A 20709-nucleotide genomic window follows, 5' to 3' on the forward strand; every position below is an offset into this window, starting at 1 on the left:
AACATTTACTATGCTGTTGGTGTTGCATTCATTATTTCATTTAACGTTGATCGCCGGATTCCCTCTCCTGACACATTTTGCAGAGGAGAAAACAGAACGTCAGAAAGGTGAAGTTACTTGCCCAAGGCCAAAAAAGCTGGTCCATGGCTAACCAGCTGTGATAATTACTGTGAAATACATAAACCATGAGGTTGATGAATAGAAGTGTCAATCGAGAAACAATCCCGAAACCTGTTAATTGGTTTTGGAATGTATATATTTGGCCAGAGGGATCTGTCTTATTTATCTCTTTATTCCCAGTGACTAGCACAGGGCTCTGGACACAACTGATGCCCAACTCATATTTATTTAGAACTGTGAACAGGCCCTGTGCAAGACAGTGGTTTGGGATGTAAAGAGATTTTGTCATGCATATCGTGGGACAGTGTCTAGTTTAAGGCTGGGCATGACTAGGTACATAATAAATATTTGTATAATCCATGAGTGCTAGAGGAATTGGCTACTAGGTGGGAATGGGAAGACATAATGGAGACAATCTTGGTGAAGACAGGACAAAGGTATTGTTTATCCTGTCTGGAAGGATGTGAGGGGCCCAAGGACCAGCCCCCACACTGCTGATTCCTAGGATACCAAGCTATGCAGACACATTTCGTGATACCATCAGGCAAGTCCAGGAGGGAGAGTCCTGCACCTGGGAAGCTATTTCTGGCTGTGTGTTCTGCCAGCAGTGTTCTGGGAGGCTGCAGGAGCCGGATCTGCTGCTGGGGCTCTGGAACTCAGAGTCGGGACAATGCCAGCTTTGTCTTGCCAGGAGCACCTGAATGTCATGGCTGGAGGGGAAGGCAGCAGGGAGGGGCAGCCTCAGGGAGCCCAATCTTATTCTGCCACATCTTTTCCCAGCTGTGTCCTGCCTGTGTTAAGTTTGGGGGCTGATTTATCTTATTTGCAACATTGGTATATTGCATTTTAAAGAGTCTCAAATTATGAAATCACTGTGAGGTTGGAAGAATTGCATTTTTTTCCATTTTATAGATGGAACAACTAAGACTAACAGAGTTATTTATAATAACAACAGTAACAATAGTATATGTTAGGTATTATACTAAGTATTTCGTATGCAGTAACTTATCAAAGCCTTATAATGCCCTCTAAGACAGGAAATACTCTTTTTTTCTTTTTTTGAGATGGAGTTTCGCTCTTGTTGCCCTGGCTGGAGTGCAATGACACGATCTTGGTTCACTGCAACCTCCACCTCCCAAGTTCAAGCGATTCTCCCGAGTAGCTGGGATTACAGGTGCCCACCACCATGCCTGGCTAATTTTTTGTATTTTTAAAAATAGAAGGGTTTCTCCATGTTGGTCAGGTTGGTCTCGAACTCCCAACCTCAGGTGATCTGGCTGCCTTGGCCTCCCAAAGTGCTGGGATTATAGGCGTGAGCCACCGTGCCCAGCTTAGGAAATATTCTTGTAACTATTTCGCAGCTGCGGAGATTGAAGCTCAGAGAGGTCAAAACTTTATCAAACCCAGTCCCATCTGATTCCAGAGCCCATATTCTTAACCTCTATGCTGTGCTACCTCCGTGTCATTCAACTAATTAGCTTATTAATGAATACTTTGCATGTATATAGTGCTTTAAATTTCCCAAACACTTTATGTATATTTGTGCCTTAGTGTGGTGCTCTAATACTAGGTGCTACGTGGAACGAGTACTGTTTTGTTGACATCCTTTGACACTTCAAAAATAACGCCAGGAGCTGGGAAGGCACTTACTGCTCTGCGCTGTACTTTGTACAGTATTGTGACACGTGATATTTTGTATTTTGTACAGAACGTACTACATAATATGATAACTTTCTACAGTACAGCAAAGTAACCTCTGTACTATACTATATTCCACTTCCCCAAGCCTCAATTTTATCATCTATAAAATGGGGGAAATAACTTTCTCCCAAGGCCTGTGAGCACTGGAGATGACACATGGGAAAAGAGCCCAGCACACCTCACACATCAAAGAAGAGCAATATGCTATAGCTGCCTAGCCACACACTCGGAGTCGTTTTACAGCAGTGAGCTAATATTTCTCTTGCTGAAGTGAACAAGGTGACTGGCTAAAATAAGCCTAGTCATCTGTAACTGAGGAGTAACACAAGTTTATTCTTAGCATCCCCTTCGTGACCTCCGTCACTGGAAAAGAAGGGACTCAGACCAAGGAGCTGTGAACTTCCCGATACATTTGACCCCAGTGGACCCTGTGTTTCTTGTGACTGGCCCCGTACTAAAGACCTCAGTGTTCTTGGTCTCCACGTAGGCAAGGTCAGACCAGAGCTTTAGTCGGAATTGGGTTAAACTATTTCTAGGTGCAAGAGACATCCCTGGAAAAAGAGAGGCAAAAAGAAGGACAGATAAAATATATTTACCATTGGAACATAGATTTTGTGATTACAAGTCATCTAACCATGCACAGCCCTATTCTTGGGCTATAATTATATTTGTTGTGAGTTTTCTCAAGAAACAGCTAGAAAGGGAGGCATTTTGCCAGAGCCTAACCTGAATGGAAGCTCATCACTGTTCATAGTCAGGGGATCATTAGGCCAATGGGGAAATCTGGGAGGCAGGTGAGGTTTCATTTCCTATCCTCTTTCCCATGAATCTCTCAGACCAGCACCATTTTTCTGCCAAGGAAAGTTGTCTCTGGCCATGAGGAATCATCCCTGGGCTGCACATGCCATTTGGGCTCAAAGAATAAGCAGAATAGCATCATTTTGGATTGTCACAAAAAGGCCATCAAATGAGGGTGGCACAGTTAGGATAGGGAAGATTGGCAGCTATAACAGATGAACTCTGGGAGCTCAGTGGCTTCATTGATACATTCATTTCTTGTTCTTGTCTTTTTTTTTTTTTTTGAGACAGAGTTTTGCTCATGCTGCCCAGGCTGGAGTGCAATGGCACGATCTCGGCTCACCACAACCTCTACCTCTTGGGTTCAAGCGATTCTCCTGCCTCAGCCTCCTGAGTAGCTGGGATTATAGGCATGTGCCATCATGCCCGGCTAATTTTTTTTGTATTTTTAGGGTAGAGACGGGGTTTCACCATGCTGGTCAGGCTGGTCTCCAACTCCCAACCTCAGGCGATCTGTCTGCCTTGGCCTCCCAAAGTGCTGGAATTACAGGCCTGAGCCACCGTGCCCAGCCTTCTTGCTCTTGTCTTCATCCTCCACATGTTGGTTGAAGGAGAGCTGTGTCTCTCATGGCATACAGGGACCCACCCTCATGGCATGACGTCAAAGTTACATGGCGTGCTGCTGATGGAAGATGAGGAAAGTGAACAAAGTTGGAGAGGTCCCACCTACCCTAAGCTGCCTCAGCTGGAAGTGACTCAACACTCCTCTTTAAATTCCATTGGTGAAAGCTTGTCACAGGTTTCCCTGGGTGCTAAGATAACTGGAAAGGGCAGCGTCATAGCATGTGTGAGTGGGAAGGGAAGGAAGCTTAGTACCAACCTCTCTCAAGGTCAGAATTACATTTCAGCCCAGGAATCACATATTAAGGTGAGCATCTCAGGCTTCTCTGATGAGTTCTTTCTCCATATAAGTGGAAAGGGACAGGAAAAATAACAGTTGCTATTTATTGAACATTTACTATGGGCCAGGCATTATGTTAAATTTTCCCAAGGCTTACTATGTTTCATATAACTCTGTCATGTATGTATTGTTACTTCTATATTATAGATAAGGAAAACCCAAAAGAGAGAAGTAACTTGATCATATAACTCTGTCATGTATGTATTGTTACTTCTATATTATAGATAAGGAAAACCCAAAAGAGAGAAGTAACTTGATCAACATCACACTGCTAGGCCGGGAGTGATGGCTTATGCCTGTAATCCTAGCACTTTGGGAGGGCAAGGCAGGCTGATCGCTTGCACCCAGGAGTTTGAAACCAGCCTGGGCAACAAAGCAAAACCCCACCTCTACAAAATAAACAAAACTTAACCAGGCATGGTGGCTTATGTCTGTAGTCCCAGCTACTCGGGAGGCTGAAATGGGGAGGATCCCTTGATCCTGGGAGGTGGAGGTTGCAGTGAGCTGTGATCACACCACTGCATTCCATCCTGGGTGACAGAGTGAGACCCTGTCTCGGAAAAAAAAAAAAAAAAAAAAAATTCACAGCTAGAAAATGCTGGAGCCATGATCTATTCTGATTCTGATTCTCGGTCTGATTCTAAAGCCTGTGTCCTTACCCATGATCTATTCTGATTCTGATTCTCGGTCTGATTCTAAAGCCTGTGTTCTTACCCATTAGACCACACTGCCTATGTGAAATACAGCTTTCAATGTGGCTCTGAGGGATTAACATGACGATAGACAAGTGCTTAGCCCAGTTGCCTGACATGCCATTAGTGCTCGTTGATTGCTGATTACGAAAAGAAAATAAGCAAAAAAAATTTTTTTAACTATCGGAAAGTTTGTCTTTGATCTTCAAGGAGTTAGGTTATCTGCTCTGATGGTTTTTTTCCCTTGCAAACTGGTATCCCATTTTTTCATTTGCACATTCAGTTAATGTGTCTACTGAATGTGTTCTGTAGGCTTATCACAGTGCGAGGCACTTGGTATGTGAAGATGAGCTGGATACGGTCCCTCCCCTCAAGGAACAGAGTGAGGGTGTGGGATGGATTCATTCTCTCCAAGTTCTGGGAGATTCTGAGAAATGGCACTGGAATTGTCGGCCACTTGGGGTCTGGTTGAACGGATGGGACAGGATGAAAATCTAGTGGATTAGGAGTGTTTATTTCCCATTTGTGAGGCAAACCAAGTAAGAAGGTAGTTATAAGGAGCTGTAAATTTTTATTTCGTTCTCTCCAGAAACTTTTCCCTTTCTGACACAGCCTTATCTGTATTCCACCTAGGGCCACAATAGACACCATTACAGTTCTCAGTTACCCTAGGTACCAGGTTTGGCGCAGGACTAGCATATGATACTAGGAGAGCCAATCTCAGCCCTTCCCTGGGGCTAAGTATGGGGGAAAGCGACTCTCACTGGCTCTGGTGGTGACAAAGGCCGTGCTGGACAGGAAGTATCACACTAATACCCAGCATCTATTAGGTGTCAACACCAAGGCCAGTGTTTACCCCATGCTGCTGGACACTGCCTTTGAGTGAAATTGCTTCAGCCTCACAACCACCCTGTAAGGTGGGTACATTTTCATTATTCTTATGTTACAGCTGAGAAACCTGGAGCTCAGAGGGGTGACAACACTCATTCAAGGTCACATAGCTAGTAAGGAATCAAGCAGGGGTTTGAATCCCACACCCTGTACTCACAATCACCATGCCACACTGCTACCAGTTATCTCCATGTAACTACCTCTGGGTCCCAGCGAGAAAGGACATATGTGAAGATGGCTAGTCTTGGGCTGCAATCTATGTTCAAAGACCAGGGGCAAGTAGATTTAATCCCGCCACTTGGACTGTGTTCTTTCTACCTGCCCCTCGGACCCCGCCACCAGTGTGATCCAATCTAAGACCCAAACTGAATAGCTCTGAGCCTTCACACTTTCTGACATCTCCTGAGCCCCAGCCCCCAGGACCCTGTAGCATCCTTGATTTTTTATTCTCTCAGGGACATGCTATAAAAGATTGAAGTCAGCAATTGCGTAGATTGCTGTCAAAAATAAGGGCAATTTTATACATGTTTTCGGTTCCTATTTCCCCTCCTTGCTTTCCCCCAAGGGTTTGAGATTGTTAAGCGGCAGAGCTGGTAGAGTTTCCGAGGGGAGGTCACCAACTGGAAATGAGGAACCTGCCAGATAGAGATAACTATATGTGGCTAAGATACCACACTCTGATCAGCTTCAAAGGAAGCCCTCCTAGCAGGCAGTAGAAAGATCAGAGGGACACTGGAAGGTCTTGTCACCCTCAATTCCTCAAGGGCTTGCTGCAGTAGCTGGAGCTCCGTCCTTTCCATGTATCTCCTCCGCCTTCCTATCTCAGTGGAACCCTTAGACCTCTCATCTTCATGGCCCCTTTTCCCCCACAGTTCTCTTAAGCAAACCATCATAGAGAAAATGCTGAGTTACCCCTTTATTCTCTCTACAGATGATGCTATTACAAAATATCATATGAAGAGGTGATCAGAATATGCAGGCAAAAAGTACAAGGAACAGAGTATGATAGAGATGTTTCAGGCTGTTAATTATCAATGAATTGTTAATGGATCCATTATTAATTAATAAAAAGTATGTTGTCGTTTGGATTTTGAATGTTTGTGGTTTCTCTCAGCTTTTAAAAAGGAGTCATGTGTTATTATTGTCTGATTCTAAATATCCACCTTGACACCAAACTTTTTTTGAAAATTTGATCTTCTTTTTATTAAAGAGGACCTTGAAAATTGTGTAAGCTTCAGGTCCCACACACCCAGTTATGTCCCTGGTTCTAAGATTCTGAGACTGTAATATTCTACAGTTTGTATGTTCCCCAGATCCAAGGTCTGTCATCTCCTGATCCCTTTCGGGTCACTCCCAACCATTCTGCTCCCCGCCTCCTATGGGATATTGTTCATTAGAACATTGGCCCCTAGACTTCACAATCCTGGAGGTTTTCTATGTGTCTCTCAAGCATTTGTAAACCAGGACTGCAAGGTCTAAGGGGTTTAGGAAAGCACAGTAGCTTCTGAGGCAGCTGCTCCTGAGACGGGGAGGGGAGCCTTCAGCAGAGAGCTTCCAAGGACGTCTGGTTTTGTTCAGAATTCTCCATTCATTTGGATTTCTCCATTTTCCTTCCTGCGGCTCACAGGTGCCGTTCTGCGGCTCACAGGTGGATTGAGAGAACTAGTCTCCTGCCAACAAAGGGTGGGTCAGAATCAGAGCTCTGACTCCCTTCCTTTACAGGCAAAGTTCTTTTACAGGCAAGGAAATTGACCACAGTATGGCAGCCGCTGATCCAAGCCCATTCCACAAGTCAGCCCGGCTGATAGCTAAGACTCCTTTCCTCTCCTGTCGGCTCCCCTCCAGACTCAGAAAAGAGGACAAGCACTGAGAAGGCACTTTACTTCCTGCCGAGGAAGAAGTGGGGAATGATTTTAAAGGCAGAAGCGAAGACGATGTCCGGTGTCTGAAAAATAAATATCTCCCCATTGCCACCAACCCACATGTCCTTCTTCCAGGATCCATTTTCCTTTGTCCCCTTGGCGGAACTGGGGGCTCCCCGCTCTGCTATTATTTTGCTGTGTTTCAGGGGCACACAACTGGTTCTCCCAGAGAAGATAAAAACAGGCTGCTAGCAGGATCACAGTTCCTTTGGCTTCAGATTTCACTGTTTGTGGTTGCACAAAAACCTATTTCAAATAAACATAAAAAAACTTTTACAACAGGCTTACTGTAGGCCCCCCAAATTCTGGCTGACTCTGGGGGAAAGGAGGAGAAGGGACAATCAGGAACAGAACTGCTTCTGGAGCTCTCAGTTCAAAGCACTCAGGGATTAACGTTTTCCTACCCCAACCCTGGAGAAGATGGACTCTAGTCTGTCAAAACGGAAGGGGCCTCATTTTATAGATGGGGAAACTGAAGGAAACTCAGCTGTTCCATAGTTCCTCTGAGATGATCAATGGAACCATCTTTGAGGAGAGTATATACAGTGCTTCTCAAACTTGGCAGCTCATTGGAATCAACTGGGAATCGTTAAAAGGTACTGACACTAGGACCCACCTCCAAACATTCTTATTTAATTAATTTGGGAAGAGACCTGGACACTGGGCTTTTCTTAACCGCTCCCTAAGTGATCCTAATGGGCACCACTGTTGGGGACTGCTGGTGTGGTGGAGAAGGGACAGGGAGGTGTATCTCTACATCTCTGTCCGAGCGTTTTATAACTGTGTCCTTCATCAATCACATGGGCTTCTGTCTCCTTCCTCTGCAAATTAGAGCTAACAAATTAGAGCTACCTCCAATAGGGTCCAAGTGGGAATTAAATGAAATGATATGCATTAATTGCTTAAAGCAATGACTATCACAGAGTAATTGGTCAATACATGTTTGTATTATTGTTACTGATGTTACTGTTGTTACTTATCATGAATGCCACAATTTCAAGGTCTCAGGATGGGAAATGGGGGAACACAATCCCCACATCCATTGATGGTTGAATTAGGATTCGGGAGATCTGATTTCCTTTTTGACTGTTCTGACAACAAACAAGCTGTGTGACCTTGGGCAAAGCTCTTAACCTCTCTGAGTTTAGTTACCACATCTTGCCAGATGGGTCTCATAGCCCCTGGCCATCTATTTTCCAGGAAGCTGTGAGATTCCAACAAGATAATGGATTTGGATGAGATTTGAAAACAGGAATGCACTAGAGGAATTTGAGATATTACGATTATGATGCCCATTGCATCCCCCGTGTGCCCTGGCTGGCCCATCTGTTCTGGGAGCTTTCCGTTCTCTCTCTGCCTCCTTTGGCCGCCAGTCCTGAGCTGCTCCGTCTGACATTTGGGCAGTTTCCAGGGAGGATTCTGTCCCTCTTCCATCTGCCTCTCAACTTAACTCTTTTCTCTCCCCTCTTTTGGTCTACGAGGATCTGACGCTAGGGCGTGATGTGTTGGTGTGTGAGAAGAGACACTAGGGAGTGACGACTCCTTTTCCTGGGGTCAGGAGGTGACCAGTGATCTTGGATTTCCCACCATGGAAAAGCTGGAACGTGCCTATGAGACCTTCTAGATAGACCGGGAGATGAGGTTGAGTGGGAGGCAGAGCCGGGATCTGAACCCAGCTTCCTGGACTACCATATAGTGCCTTCTGCTCCCCACTTCCCACTCCACCCAACTGCCCTGAGCTCTTGGGGATGGGCTCTGCAATATGGGATCCCTACTGGCTCCTTAATTTCTCTTGGAGAAGTTACTGCCTGCGGGAGAATATCAGGCCATGGGGGTTTGCTGCTCCCTTCAGGAGCCTGGGCTGTCTCCCAAGGAGAATCTGTGTCCTGGGCCAGGTCATAGAGCTTCGGCAAGACTCAGTTTTCTCTGCTATAAAATGGGAAAACCACCATTGCTTCTATTGGTCAAATGCAATCATAAGCAAGAAAGAGTTTACAACCTCTATTTCCTGAAATACTAATGCTTCTGCTGGAGACAGGCATGGAGATGGGTTGAATCTGCCAGGCTGATCTCCCCTGGCTGGAGACCGAGGCCAAGGCAGAGGCATCTGGGCTGCTCCGAGCTGTGTGGGCTGGGAGGAGCCTGTGAGAAGGCAGGGCCTGCTTGAGATTGGCAGCTGCAGGCCTGCTGGCAGATGGTCTCCTAAGTGGGCCACCTCAGGGTCAGCTTTATGGATCTGCACATTAACCCTTTCCTCCCTAGCAGCCTCATAGCTGCTGGTTCTTTTTGACTTTGGCCTAACTGAGCTGTAGACTAGACCCTGGCTCACATCCAACCACTCCCCAGCCCACTCTGAAGACACGAACCATTCATTGCACAACCTCATGACACTCAGATCTGGACAAGATTGAGGAGAGAACAGCCTTTTAATATTCATCACTTGTATTAATACCAAGTTTTGTAAATACTGATATACAAAAAGTGGAAATATCACTGAACAGAATAACCAACATAAATATTTTGGAGTTTATCCTTCTAGACTCACTAACTTACTCTTATTTCTCATCTCTCCTTCTCTCCCCCTTTACCAATATGAGATAATATTGGACATGTTGTTTTATTCCAGACTTAAACAAATTTAGCAATACAGTCTGAGTACCTTCCCATGTAAATATCCATCCATCTCATCATTTGTAATGCCTTTGTAGTGTTCTATTATTGACGTCTATCAAAAGAAGTTCACCCACCTGCCATTGTTGGATGACACCATTAGAGAATGAGGAAACAAACTGAGAGAGGTTCAGTGACTTGCCCAAGGTCACACAGCTTGGAAATAACAAATCCGAACTTGAATTTTGGTCTTGGGAGTTGAAATATGGTTCTCTTTTTTAGGTTAGAAGGAGTGAGGGTTTAGCAGCACTGCTCCTGTAAACCAATACTGACCAATCCCACTCCAAGAAGGGCTCAGACGAGTGTTGCTTTCTGGCTGTTGGTTGGCTCAGTTCTGGGTTTGAGTATCAGCCCCATCTTGATCGGCTGTGTGCTTTTGGGTAGCCTGACTCCTTTCTATAATGGGGAGGCCTCTCTGGAGCCTCAACTTCTTCATCCATAAAATGAGGCTATTAAGATCTAACTTGTCAGGCCATTAAGGGGATTTGTTAGAGAAGAAACTGTCCAGGTACGTGGCACATAGCGGGTGCTCGGCTGTGAGGCTAATATGCTTCCATTGCTGCTAGAATTTTGGGTATTAAAAGAATATGAATAGGCCTGCCACAGTGCCTCACGCCTGTACTCCCAGCACTTTGGGAGGCCAAGGCGGGCAGATTGCTGCAGCCCAGGAGTTCAAGACATGGCAAAACCTCATCTCTACAAAAAATACAAAAATTAGCCAGGCGTGGTGGTGCACGCCTATAGTCCCAGCTACTTGGGAGGCTGAGGTGGGAGGATCACTTGAACCCAGGAAATTGAGGCTACAGTGAGCAGGAGATGGCGCCACTGCACTCCAGTCACAGGGAGATCCTGTCTCAAAAAAATAGATATGAATAAAAAAATTAATGTTATCTAATGTCTATTTATATTTTCTGATATCTACTCTTATCTAGTGTTATGTAACATCTAATCATGGTAGAGCTCTAACGGTAGGAGCAGCTCCAGTCCCTAGCAAGTTTCGTCTCCTCACCAGGCCTCAGTTTCCCCACCTTTGAAAGCCTTTGATTATTTCTGACGGTGATTCTTGCCCTCACCTCCAGCTCCCGGAGAGAACGCGGTTAACCTTTTGATGGGCGCAGGCCTGGTCTTGAAACCCCTCCCTCATCAGCGCTCTCTTTCCCCTCCCCCACCAGCCAGAACCAACGGGCCGCCCCTCCCCCCACCAGCTCTGGGCCTTTGACACTAATTGATACGGAGTTTTCCCCTCTAATCCTGCCTCTGCCTGGGGCCCTTGTTCCTAGGGCATCTGCTTGGTGAGAGGAGGAGGAGGCAGGGCCGACCGCCACCCGCCTGTCTGCCATCTGGTCCCCTTCCCCTCCCTCCTCTCAGCGCCACCAAGAGAAGTCTGTAATGAATCCGTGGCCCCCCGCCCAAAGGGGTGGGGTAAGACCGGTCTCACGCTGGCGGCCTACACACACGCGCACACACATACACACAGACGCACACTCACTCGCGCACGCAGCTTGTAGACACAATCATTAGCAAAGCTTTTGTGCGGCCCTCCCAGGCCCGCTCCAGCTGAACAGCTGCTGGGAGGGCTCCGGAGCGAGATGCTAACAGGAGGGGAACTTTAATTATCCCACCGAATGGCATCTTTGGCAGACCCCTGGGACTGGACGAGATGCGGAAGGGGGACCGCAGTAGGGGAGAGAAAGACAATTAACTAGAGATTCCCAGGCAAGAAAGGGATGGGACGATGGGGAAGCGGATGGGGAAGGGAAAGCCGATGGGGAAGAGAAGGCAGAGGTTCACCTTTGCTCCCTGTCCCAGAGGACCAGATCTCTCCCACCCAGGGGCTGAAAACAAGATGATTTGGGAAAATTACCACTTTCTTCTATTTTTCTGACTGTGATTACCCTACATGAATTTCTCTGCCTCGGCCATCAGGGCTGCCTTCTAAAAGCTTGGCATCCTCTGGGCACGGTGGCTCACACCTGTAATACCAGCACTTTGGGAGGCCGAGGCAGGAGGATCACGAGGTCAGGAGTTCAAGACCAGCCAGGCCAACATGGTGAACCCCCATCTCTACTAAAAATACAAAAAAAATAGTCTGGTGTGGTGGCAGGTACCTGTAATCCCAGCTAGTTGGGAGGCTGAGGCAAGGGAATTGCTTGAACCTGGGAGGCAGAGGTTGCAGTGAGCCGAGATCGTGCCACTGCACTCCAGTCTGGGTGACAGTGCAAGACTCTGTCTCAAAATAAATAAATAAATAAATATAAAAGAATAAAATAAAAGCTTGGCATCAAGAGCAAGGCTTTGAACTCCGCACTCCTGGGTCTAATTTAGTTTTGCTCCTTGGCAGCTGCGTGACCTTGGGCCAACTACTTCACCTCTCTGAGCCTAGGAGTTGTGTGCAAAATGGAGATCACAGCAATACCTACTCACCAGGCTGCCAAATCAGTTAATAGCATTCATTTAAACAGCAAATGTCCACTGAGTGCCTGCTGTATACAGGCACTGTGCTAGGAGTCAGAGATATAAGAGAACATATGATGGGGGTGGGAGTGCACAGAATGAACAAGGGAACCAACTAATGTAAAAAAGAAAATTGTGACTAGGGCCCAAATACTGATTGCTTCAAGCAACATTTTCAGATGTTTCCCCTTTGACTCCTGTCAGAACATTTTTTTCCCTGTCTTCCTTAATTCCCTAGCTGATGTTCATTACTGCTGTAACTGGATCCCATAATATTCCATGAATGTTTGCCAGCAGGAGTGGATTTTCCTTGTATGAGAAGCTCAGTGCTTGGCACATAGTAGGCTCTCAGAAAATATTTTCTTTTTTTTTTTTTTGAGAGTCTCATTCTGTTGCCCAGGCTGATGAAGTTCAGTGGCATGATCTTGGTTCACTGCAACCTCCATGTCCCAGGTTCAAGTGATTCTCCTGCCTCAGCCTCCTGAGTTGACAGGACTATAGGGACCCACCACCATGCCTGGCTAATGTTTCTATCTTTATTAGAGAGGGGTTTCGCCATGTTGGCCAGGCTGGTCAGAGTGCTGGGATTACAGGCATAAACCAGTGCACCCAGCCTCAGAAAATATTTTCAGAAATGAATCATTGGAAACCCCACATATATTAAGTTGTTGAAGATGAAAAGTGTCAGCCCTTACACAGGAGGCCAACAAAGGATTTGTCCACTTTGAAAGTTCTCTTTGTTCAATCAGGGTTTAAATTACACATTTTATGCCTTCCAGATTGGTCAAAACTAAAAACAGTGTGGTAGTACCTCATTTGGTGAAGATGTCAGGGAATAGATACATTCATACATTGCTGTTAAGAGTGTAAACTGTTGCAGCCTTTTGGGAATATGATATTACAGCATTTATCAAAAATTTTTTAAAATTTGCCTACTCCATGAACAGCTCTTGATGTCAATACTAAAGGAAAAAGGAGGTGAGTTCAAGAGTGTTTATTGCAGCCATGTTTGTGTCAAGAAGAATTTGCAAACAGCCCAGATGCTTTTACTTAGGAAAATAGCTAAGTACATCATGAAATATGCGTAATTATGGAATGCAATACAACAATTGAAGAAAATGTAGTAAATTAATGTGTATTGATGTTGATCTCTAAGAGATTGTGACAGGAAAAAGCAGACTGTGGGATGACACACAAATTGTAATGTTATTTTATATTATATGTGTATAAAAAAGCATTTTTGCTATCTACCTATATATACAAAAGAACACTACATACTGTATATAAACATATATGTGTAGAAAAATGCTTCAAAGGATGTACACCAAACTGTCATTGACAGCATCACCTATGAAGAAGAGGGGGATATTTTAGCTTTATCTCTGTGACTTACATATTTAATAAAAATATTTTCATAATTCACAAGCTTTCCTCCTGTATTAGTTATGTAAATAAACATGAATTTGAAAAAAAAACAAACAAACAGAAGAGTAGGTGGAAGACACATAAATGGCAAAAAACAAATAAAGTCCTACGAAGATTAGATTTCCACAGTCAGGTTTTTCAGCCTTGGCACTACTGACATTTAGGGCCAGCCAGATAATACTTTTTTGTGGGGAGCTAACCTGTGCACAGCAGGATGTTTAGCAGCATCTCTGGCCTCTACCCACTAGATGTCATTAGCACCACCCTCCCTTTGGGCTGTGACAATTGAACATGTCTCTAGACCTTGCCAAATGTCCCCTGGGGAGCAAAATTGCCACTAGTTGAGAACCACTGATCCAGAGATACATTCCAATCTACCCCTAGATGATCCAGTCAGAAAAATCTGAAATGCTGAAAACATCAGGACCATTAAGACCACGTTTGAAAATAAAGAGATGTCGAAGACTTTGGAAAGTAAAAAATAAAAGTCGCCTTGGTTTGTGTCTCCTGCCTTCCCATGGGTTTGGGGAGTGGCAGAGCTGCACAGTGAAAGGAGCGTGTGATTGGAGTCTGACAGTGCTAAGCTCCCTGAGTCTGTCCCTCCTATAAAACAGGGAGACTAGTGCCATTGTCAAATGTCAGTTGTGGGCATCTTAGTGGGCGTAGCTTGAGCCTTAGGATTGGAAGACTTAGCTGCCAATCCAAGCTGGGCAACGTTGGGCAGGCCACTTTGCCTTCCTAAGCTCTAAGCTGATCTGTAAAATGGGGATGATGGTAGTATCCATCTCATGGGCTGAATTTGAGGATTAAGTAATATAACATCTGCAAGCATTTAGCACCATCCTGATCTCTAGTTAAGTGCTCAGTAAACGGTAGCCATAACGCTCTTGGTGATACTGTTCGTAAATTGTGTATTAGTCAGTGTCCTGATATAAATAGTTTTTACATGGCAAAAGAGGACGAGAGTTTTTTTTTTCTCTCCTCCCTGGGATCATAGTCTGGGAATTCAGATGTCTGCCTTGAGTGAAGGGGCACCATTCATTCCTTTGTGCATCAAGGGTTTATAATTTGCTGACCGAGGGCCCTTCCTTAAGATAGAGATGAATGAGTCCTGCCCCTGGGGGGATGGAAATGCTGCGTCGTAACCTGGCATCTGAACTGGACTCACCTGGGTGTCTTTATCATCAAGGTTGCCATGATGTAACTCCCAAGAGGATGTCCCCTGACTTAGCAACATTCCTCGGAGACAATGCTTTCTGTGAATTCTCTCCTGACCACATTCCCTGCCCCTATACCCAGCCTTTCCCCACTTTGGAGCTGTAGGGCAAATTGATAATAATCGTAAGAACACAGTTTTCTCTTTCATCTCGTTCTTCTCATTCATCTACTTGCCTGTTCTTTTCTTTCTCAGCTAACAGATTCCCCTAAGATGATCTTTGTATGCCACTGAATCCCCCTCTCTTCCTTTAAGGGCACTCCTGCTCACTGAGCGACTTCTTCTTTCAGCCACATGTGGACTCCATCCTTGTTCTTTCTGCAAAGCCTCTACAATATTCCTTTATCTTCATGTGGTCAGATATTTCTCACTTGTGCATTTCTGCTTTTCTTGTCGCTATTGATATCTCCTCTGTTTGGTGATTGTCTGTGTTGATATTTACTACGTCTCCATTGACTCCTACCCAAGACATAGACAGACCCAATTACCTTCTAGACATTAGAGAAGGCACCAAAGAAAAATCTCACCAGGTGTTTTGCATCAACCTGGGAGGTAATGCTATTTACTCTCAGCATGCACTAGACCACAGGTGGAATTAACAGAAGGAAAAGTGAACACTAGATCACCCTCTAATGTCTCCAGATAGGTCTTCACATGAGGAAACATTATTGTTTTCTTTTTTTTTTTTTTTCAACTCTAAAAGTGTGTTTATTCTACTGTATCACAATGCTTCTTTCAGAGGCTTCGTATGTAAGTTCTGAGGCATATTCATAATAGTGACAACGTCTGTAATATTGGCAATGAGAAAAGACAGTGAGTGCAAGTCCTTATTGTGCTATAATCCCTGGAGCTCCACTCCTCCTGTGTCCTTTCAGTTCCTAGCTGGATTCCTGAGTGCTCAGAACCATATGGTGGTGACCAGACATGGGGGACTTTGATCACACCTATGGAGAGAGTGGGTGCCAGTGTTGACATTATTGTTTTCTTAACTAAGTAAGTGACATGATCTTCAAGAATACTAGATCAATGTTTGCATGTGAGTAACAAACAAAATTTTGAAGTCAATCAGGCTGTTTACTTTCTGTGTTATTTTGCCCCTCCCGCAGCATAAAGAACATCAACAACAACAAATCCGTAGCATTTCCAGTTCAGTAATGAGAAAATCAGGCCCACAAAGGTTGAGCAATTAACCCAGTGTAATATAGCCACAGACAGAGCTTGGAACCAGGGTTAAGATTCAAATGATCTGATTTTCAGATTTTAAGTTCAGCACTGACTTATCTGCTTTCTGCTAAATATTTTGTAAATGAATTTTAATCTTAAAAGTAACACATGGCAGTGGTTTATAAAAAGTACTGTAGAAGTACAGAAAAAAACCCGAAATTTCCTTCATGTTTACTCTATACTCCTGTCTTTTACACACAACTACTACTGTGCTTTCTACTGTATTCTTCCGGAAATATTTCATGTGAAAATACAATGTATTATGCTAGGAAACTTGCCTTTCCTTCTTAACGTTGTGTTTTTAAAATATATGACTGCATTTAGAGCTACCCTGTTATTGTTTTAATGGCCGCATTGTATTTGATTGTATAGATGAGTCATTTATTTAATCAATATCCTATTGATTTATAATCAGGTTGTTTTCAGGATTTTTGCTATAATAAACAGTACTACAGTAAACATTTCGATACATTTATTTTTGCCCACCTTGGAGGGTATATCTACACTATAAATTCCTAGAAATGGAATTATGAGAAATTTCCAGAAAATGATACTGTCTCATTGCCCACCCCAAAGTGAACAAGCTACCCTCCCCTTCTTCCCAACCCAGGGTGTAAGAATCATTTTATTTGACCATTACAAGCTGGGGAATTATCAAGCTCTTTCATCTGTCTCATCCTGAGAATTAGAAAGTAGTGCATACTTGTTTTAATTTCTCTTTCTTTAATGAGTGAGGGCACACGTCTTTGCATGTTTGTTGACCATTTTATATTTTGCTATGATTACCTTTTCATGTCTTTCATCCATTTAATGGAATTTGATTATTCATTTTTTAATTTGTAAGAGCTCTTTGCATATTAAAGGAATTATTCTTCTACCATGTGTGTTTGCCCCAAACTTTGTTTCTGATGAGTACAGAGATTTAGAACAGACCAAAAAAATTATAGGTAGCTTTGGAGAAGGGATAGGAATTAAAATCGATTTTATCTCCCTCCCCAATACCCTCTCTCTCTCTCTCTCTCTACCAAGAACGACTTGCTGTAACAGATGGAGAGCTATGAGTCAGAACAGGTATGAGGCTCTAATCTCTCCTCCTGCTGGACCTCGGTTCAAAGGAAGGCACGTATTAGAGGAAAGAAATACTGTCTGCAAGGAGGCTTGGGCTATTTCCCAGATCCAAGCTGCAGTTGGCAGCCTGATCCCCATTCCCAAAATGCCACTCCATGTTTTTAAAGACTAGACACAAGGTAGCATATGGCCTACAGGAACCCTGCAATTTTTAAATTTAGGAAGGCACAGGAAGTGAGGAGGTGAGAAGGGAGGTACAGCGGGCTCCTCCGGGACTGTTTAGCTTCAGTGGGTTGGGGAGAGATGGGCCTTTTCTGCTTCATAAGAGAGCAGCTCGTCCCTGTCCACTGAAACTATGGGAGTATCTTATGATTACATACAACTCCATAAAGCAAAAGTACCCTGAAACCCAACTACACCCCTTCTAGCTTGGAGAAATGTGCCCAAATGCTGTTCAGGAAATTTGTTGAAGAACTGAGTGATTTAATTGATATTTATGGCACCATTGCTGTAACTGTGAGAAATTATAAATAACCTACGCATCCAACGAAAGAGGAATTAATAACTACTAGATTGTGATCTGCCAATAAGATGGAATGCAAGGAAGCAGTCAAAATGAATGAGGATGAACTATAGTTGTGGATATGAGAAGATGATCGAGGTGTTTGTTGAGTGAAAAAACGGCAGCCGCAGATAGATATGGAGAGAGTGTAACACTGAGGACTCCAGGATCATCTTCTGCCTCCCCAGCATATAATCAATCCACCAGCAGGTCTGTCAGTTATAAATAAAGCCGGAATCCCTTTTTCCTCCATCTCCAGTGCTATTGAACTAGTCAGAGCAGCTGTCACCTCTCAACTGGACTTACAGAAACCATCTCCCAAAAACCCCGCTGTGTTGACATTGTTCACTCCCCGAGGAGTGGAGCTGCATGCAGCGGCCACAGTGATCAGTTATAAACCACACCAGTCTCACATCGTTCCTCTGCTCAAAACCTGTGCTGCTGTGCTCTGAATAAAACCCCAAGCTCCTGTCAAAGCCCCAGCCCCCACGTTCCTTCCTCTTTTGGCCCCCACTCGCCCTTCTACCTCCTGCAGGGTGTTCCTCAGACACACCATCCTTATCCCAGGCTTAGAGTCTTCACATTTCACCCTGGGCTGTCCTTCCCCCTGAACTGTGCATGGTCAAGTCCTCCTCATTCTTCTTCATATCTCAGCAAAATCATTGCCTTCTTGGGAAAGCCATCTTTGATGACTTTAGTAGGCTGAATTGCATGCCCTGCAAATTCATGCCCACCAAAAACCTTTGAAGGCTACCTTACTTGGAAACAGCGTCATTGCTGTTACATTGCAGATATAATTAGTTAAGATGAGGTCACACTGGAGAAGGATGGGCACTTAATCCAATATGACTGGCGTCCTTGTGATGAGAGGAGAAGACACAGATGTGGAAGGAAGACAAAGGCAAAGATGTGACGCTGCCACAAGCCTAGGAATGCCGGACCCACCAGTAGCTGGAAGAAGCAATGCAACATCCTTTCCTAGAGTCTTTGGAGGAAGCGGGTTCCTAACACTGCCTTGATTTTGGATGTCTAGCCCCCAGAACCATGAGAGAATATCTGTCAGTCATTTTAACCCACTCAGCATGTGGTACTTTGTTATAGCAGTCCTAGGGAATGAACACACTCCCCCCATACCCCATTCAATAACCACCTTTCACATCACGCTCTATGAGGGGACTCTCCCTGGAAATAAACAAGGTGTGGTTTTTGCCCTCCCAAGTTCAGGATTCAGTAGGATGTAATTTTTTAAAAAAAGAAAAAATACACTGCTACACTTCCCCAAAAGAACTATTTTCTAATCAAGAATTATGAAAACCATATAACAAAGACTTTGTATTTTCCCTTTGTCTGCCAGGAGACTCATGTACAAATGTATGGTTCAACACTCGCCACCCTGGGAAAGGCCAGACCTTACAGATCCCTGTTCCTTGTTCCCCTCCATCACCTTGGCTACTGAGTGCCATTTATTTCTTCTTAATTCTGACTTTGCAATTTTCGTTTGTATTTTTATCTATTTTACTATGCTGTGAGGGGCTTATTGGTAGTTTTCCTTTTTCCCTTACAATATCATTCTATGGAAGTGCGTGGGACAGGCAGGGTGGCGTACTGCAGATAGGCAGGCTGAGTCTGAACCCCAGCCCTGTCAGTTCCTGGCTGTGTGACCTTAATCAAGTCACTTCACATTTCTGCACCTCCCTTTCCTCATCTGTATAATGGGAATTAAGTATTATCTGCCTCATAGGATTGTTGTGATAATTAAATGAGATGATATTTGTAAATACCATGGGGTCTGGAATATGTAAAGTACTATCCCGCTTGTTAAAATAATAGCAAACTTTAATATCTGTGTGTATTATAAGACTTTTTAAGATGGGAGCATGTCACCATTGCCTAGTCTATAAATCCCCTGAGGTCGTTTTATTCCATTTTTAATCTCCAGCTTTTATGATTGGCACAGGGTGGCTGATTGGTAAATCTTCCTTGGATAGGTGAATGAATGAAATGCATCAAGTGTGTGGTGGTAAAAAAAGTCAATCTCCCTTTTTGGACTTCACTGTTCCCATCTTGAAACTGACATCCTCTTAAAATTTCTTCCAGTTCTAAAATTCCTTGATGCTATGCCTGAAAAGGCACATCAGCATCCCTTTTCCTTGGGTTAGGCCTTTCATTCTTTCTAGATATTTACTTTTGGACCTTTGACTAAGACCCTCAAGACTGTGGACTTGTCTGGGCTGAGGACTCAGCATATACTCAATGGGCAGATGGCTGCTGCATTCCCTGGGCTGAGGAGGACGGGAAGCAGGAAGAGGCCAGGGAGGAGTGGAAGGGGGTGTCAGGAGTGGGAGCAGGGGAGGAGATGTGGGTGTGGCTATGCAGATGAAAGTGGAAGATTAGCATCTTGGGGACTTGAAAAGGGGTAGCAAGCAAGGAGTGGAGTTCATTGCCAGGGCCAGCTGAGAGTGAAGGTTTCTGGCATCCTTCAGGGAGTGGTCGATCTCATCTTTGCTCCAGCAGAGACCCTCCCTCACCCCCTTTGAACGTTCCATAGGCTTATTAAGCCACGTTGAGCTCACTCTGCCTCACTCCTCTCAGCTTGTCTGCTTCCACCCACCTGCATGCTGGTAGCTCCACTCTGTCCATCCTCTAAACTCAGGCTGACCTGAGTTCAACCCTGGTTCTGCCACATATGGGATTTGTCGCCTTGGGCAGGTTCTTAACCCATCTGAACCCCAATTTCCTGATCGTTAACCTGGAGCAGAATAATTTAGCGGGATGGTTGTGAATATTGAATAAAACAGTGTCAATCAAAGGCTTAATACAGTGTTGTTGTTAAGCAAAAGGGGCTTACTGCCCCCATGTGCTTTGAGCCAAAACTATGACGCCCGTTTTTTGAGAAAATAAAAGCTTTACACTGAAAGTCGACTCCCAAGGAGACAAGAGTCAGACTCAAATCTGTGTCTCTGTGCTGGCTTTAAGGCAATATTTGCATTAGAAAAGGCTCAGAG

At 44.4% G+C, this 20709-nt stretch overlaps 1 protein-coding gene and 1 long non-coding RNA gene across 2 annotated transcripts in view; both read left to right on the forward strand.

Annotated features, from left to right (window-relative positions):
- SRRM4 (serine/arginine repetitive matrix 4) overlaps positions 1–20709 on the forward strand; it is a 172288-nt gene that overhangs the window by 17125 nt on the left and 134454 nt on the right. The window lies entirely within an intron of this gene.
- Positions 4246–6251, forward strand: LOC116525474. Its single transcript, XR_004257696.1, has 2 exons — positions 4246–5189; positions 6095–6251. It is a non-coding gene; the product is annotated as an uncharacterized LOC116525474 (long non-coding RNA).

Source organism: Sapajus apella, unplaced genomic scaffold (genome assembly GCF_009761245.1).
Source record: "Sapajus apella isolate SASKATOON/1434 unplaced genomic scaffold, GSC_monkey_1.0 scaffold2, whole genome shotgun sequence".
NCBI lineage: Eukaryota > Metazoa > Chordata > Mammalia > Primates > Cebidae > Sapajus > Sapajus apella.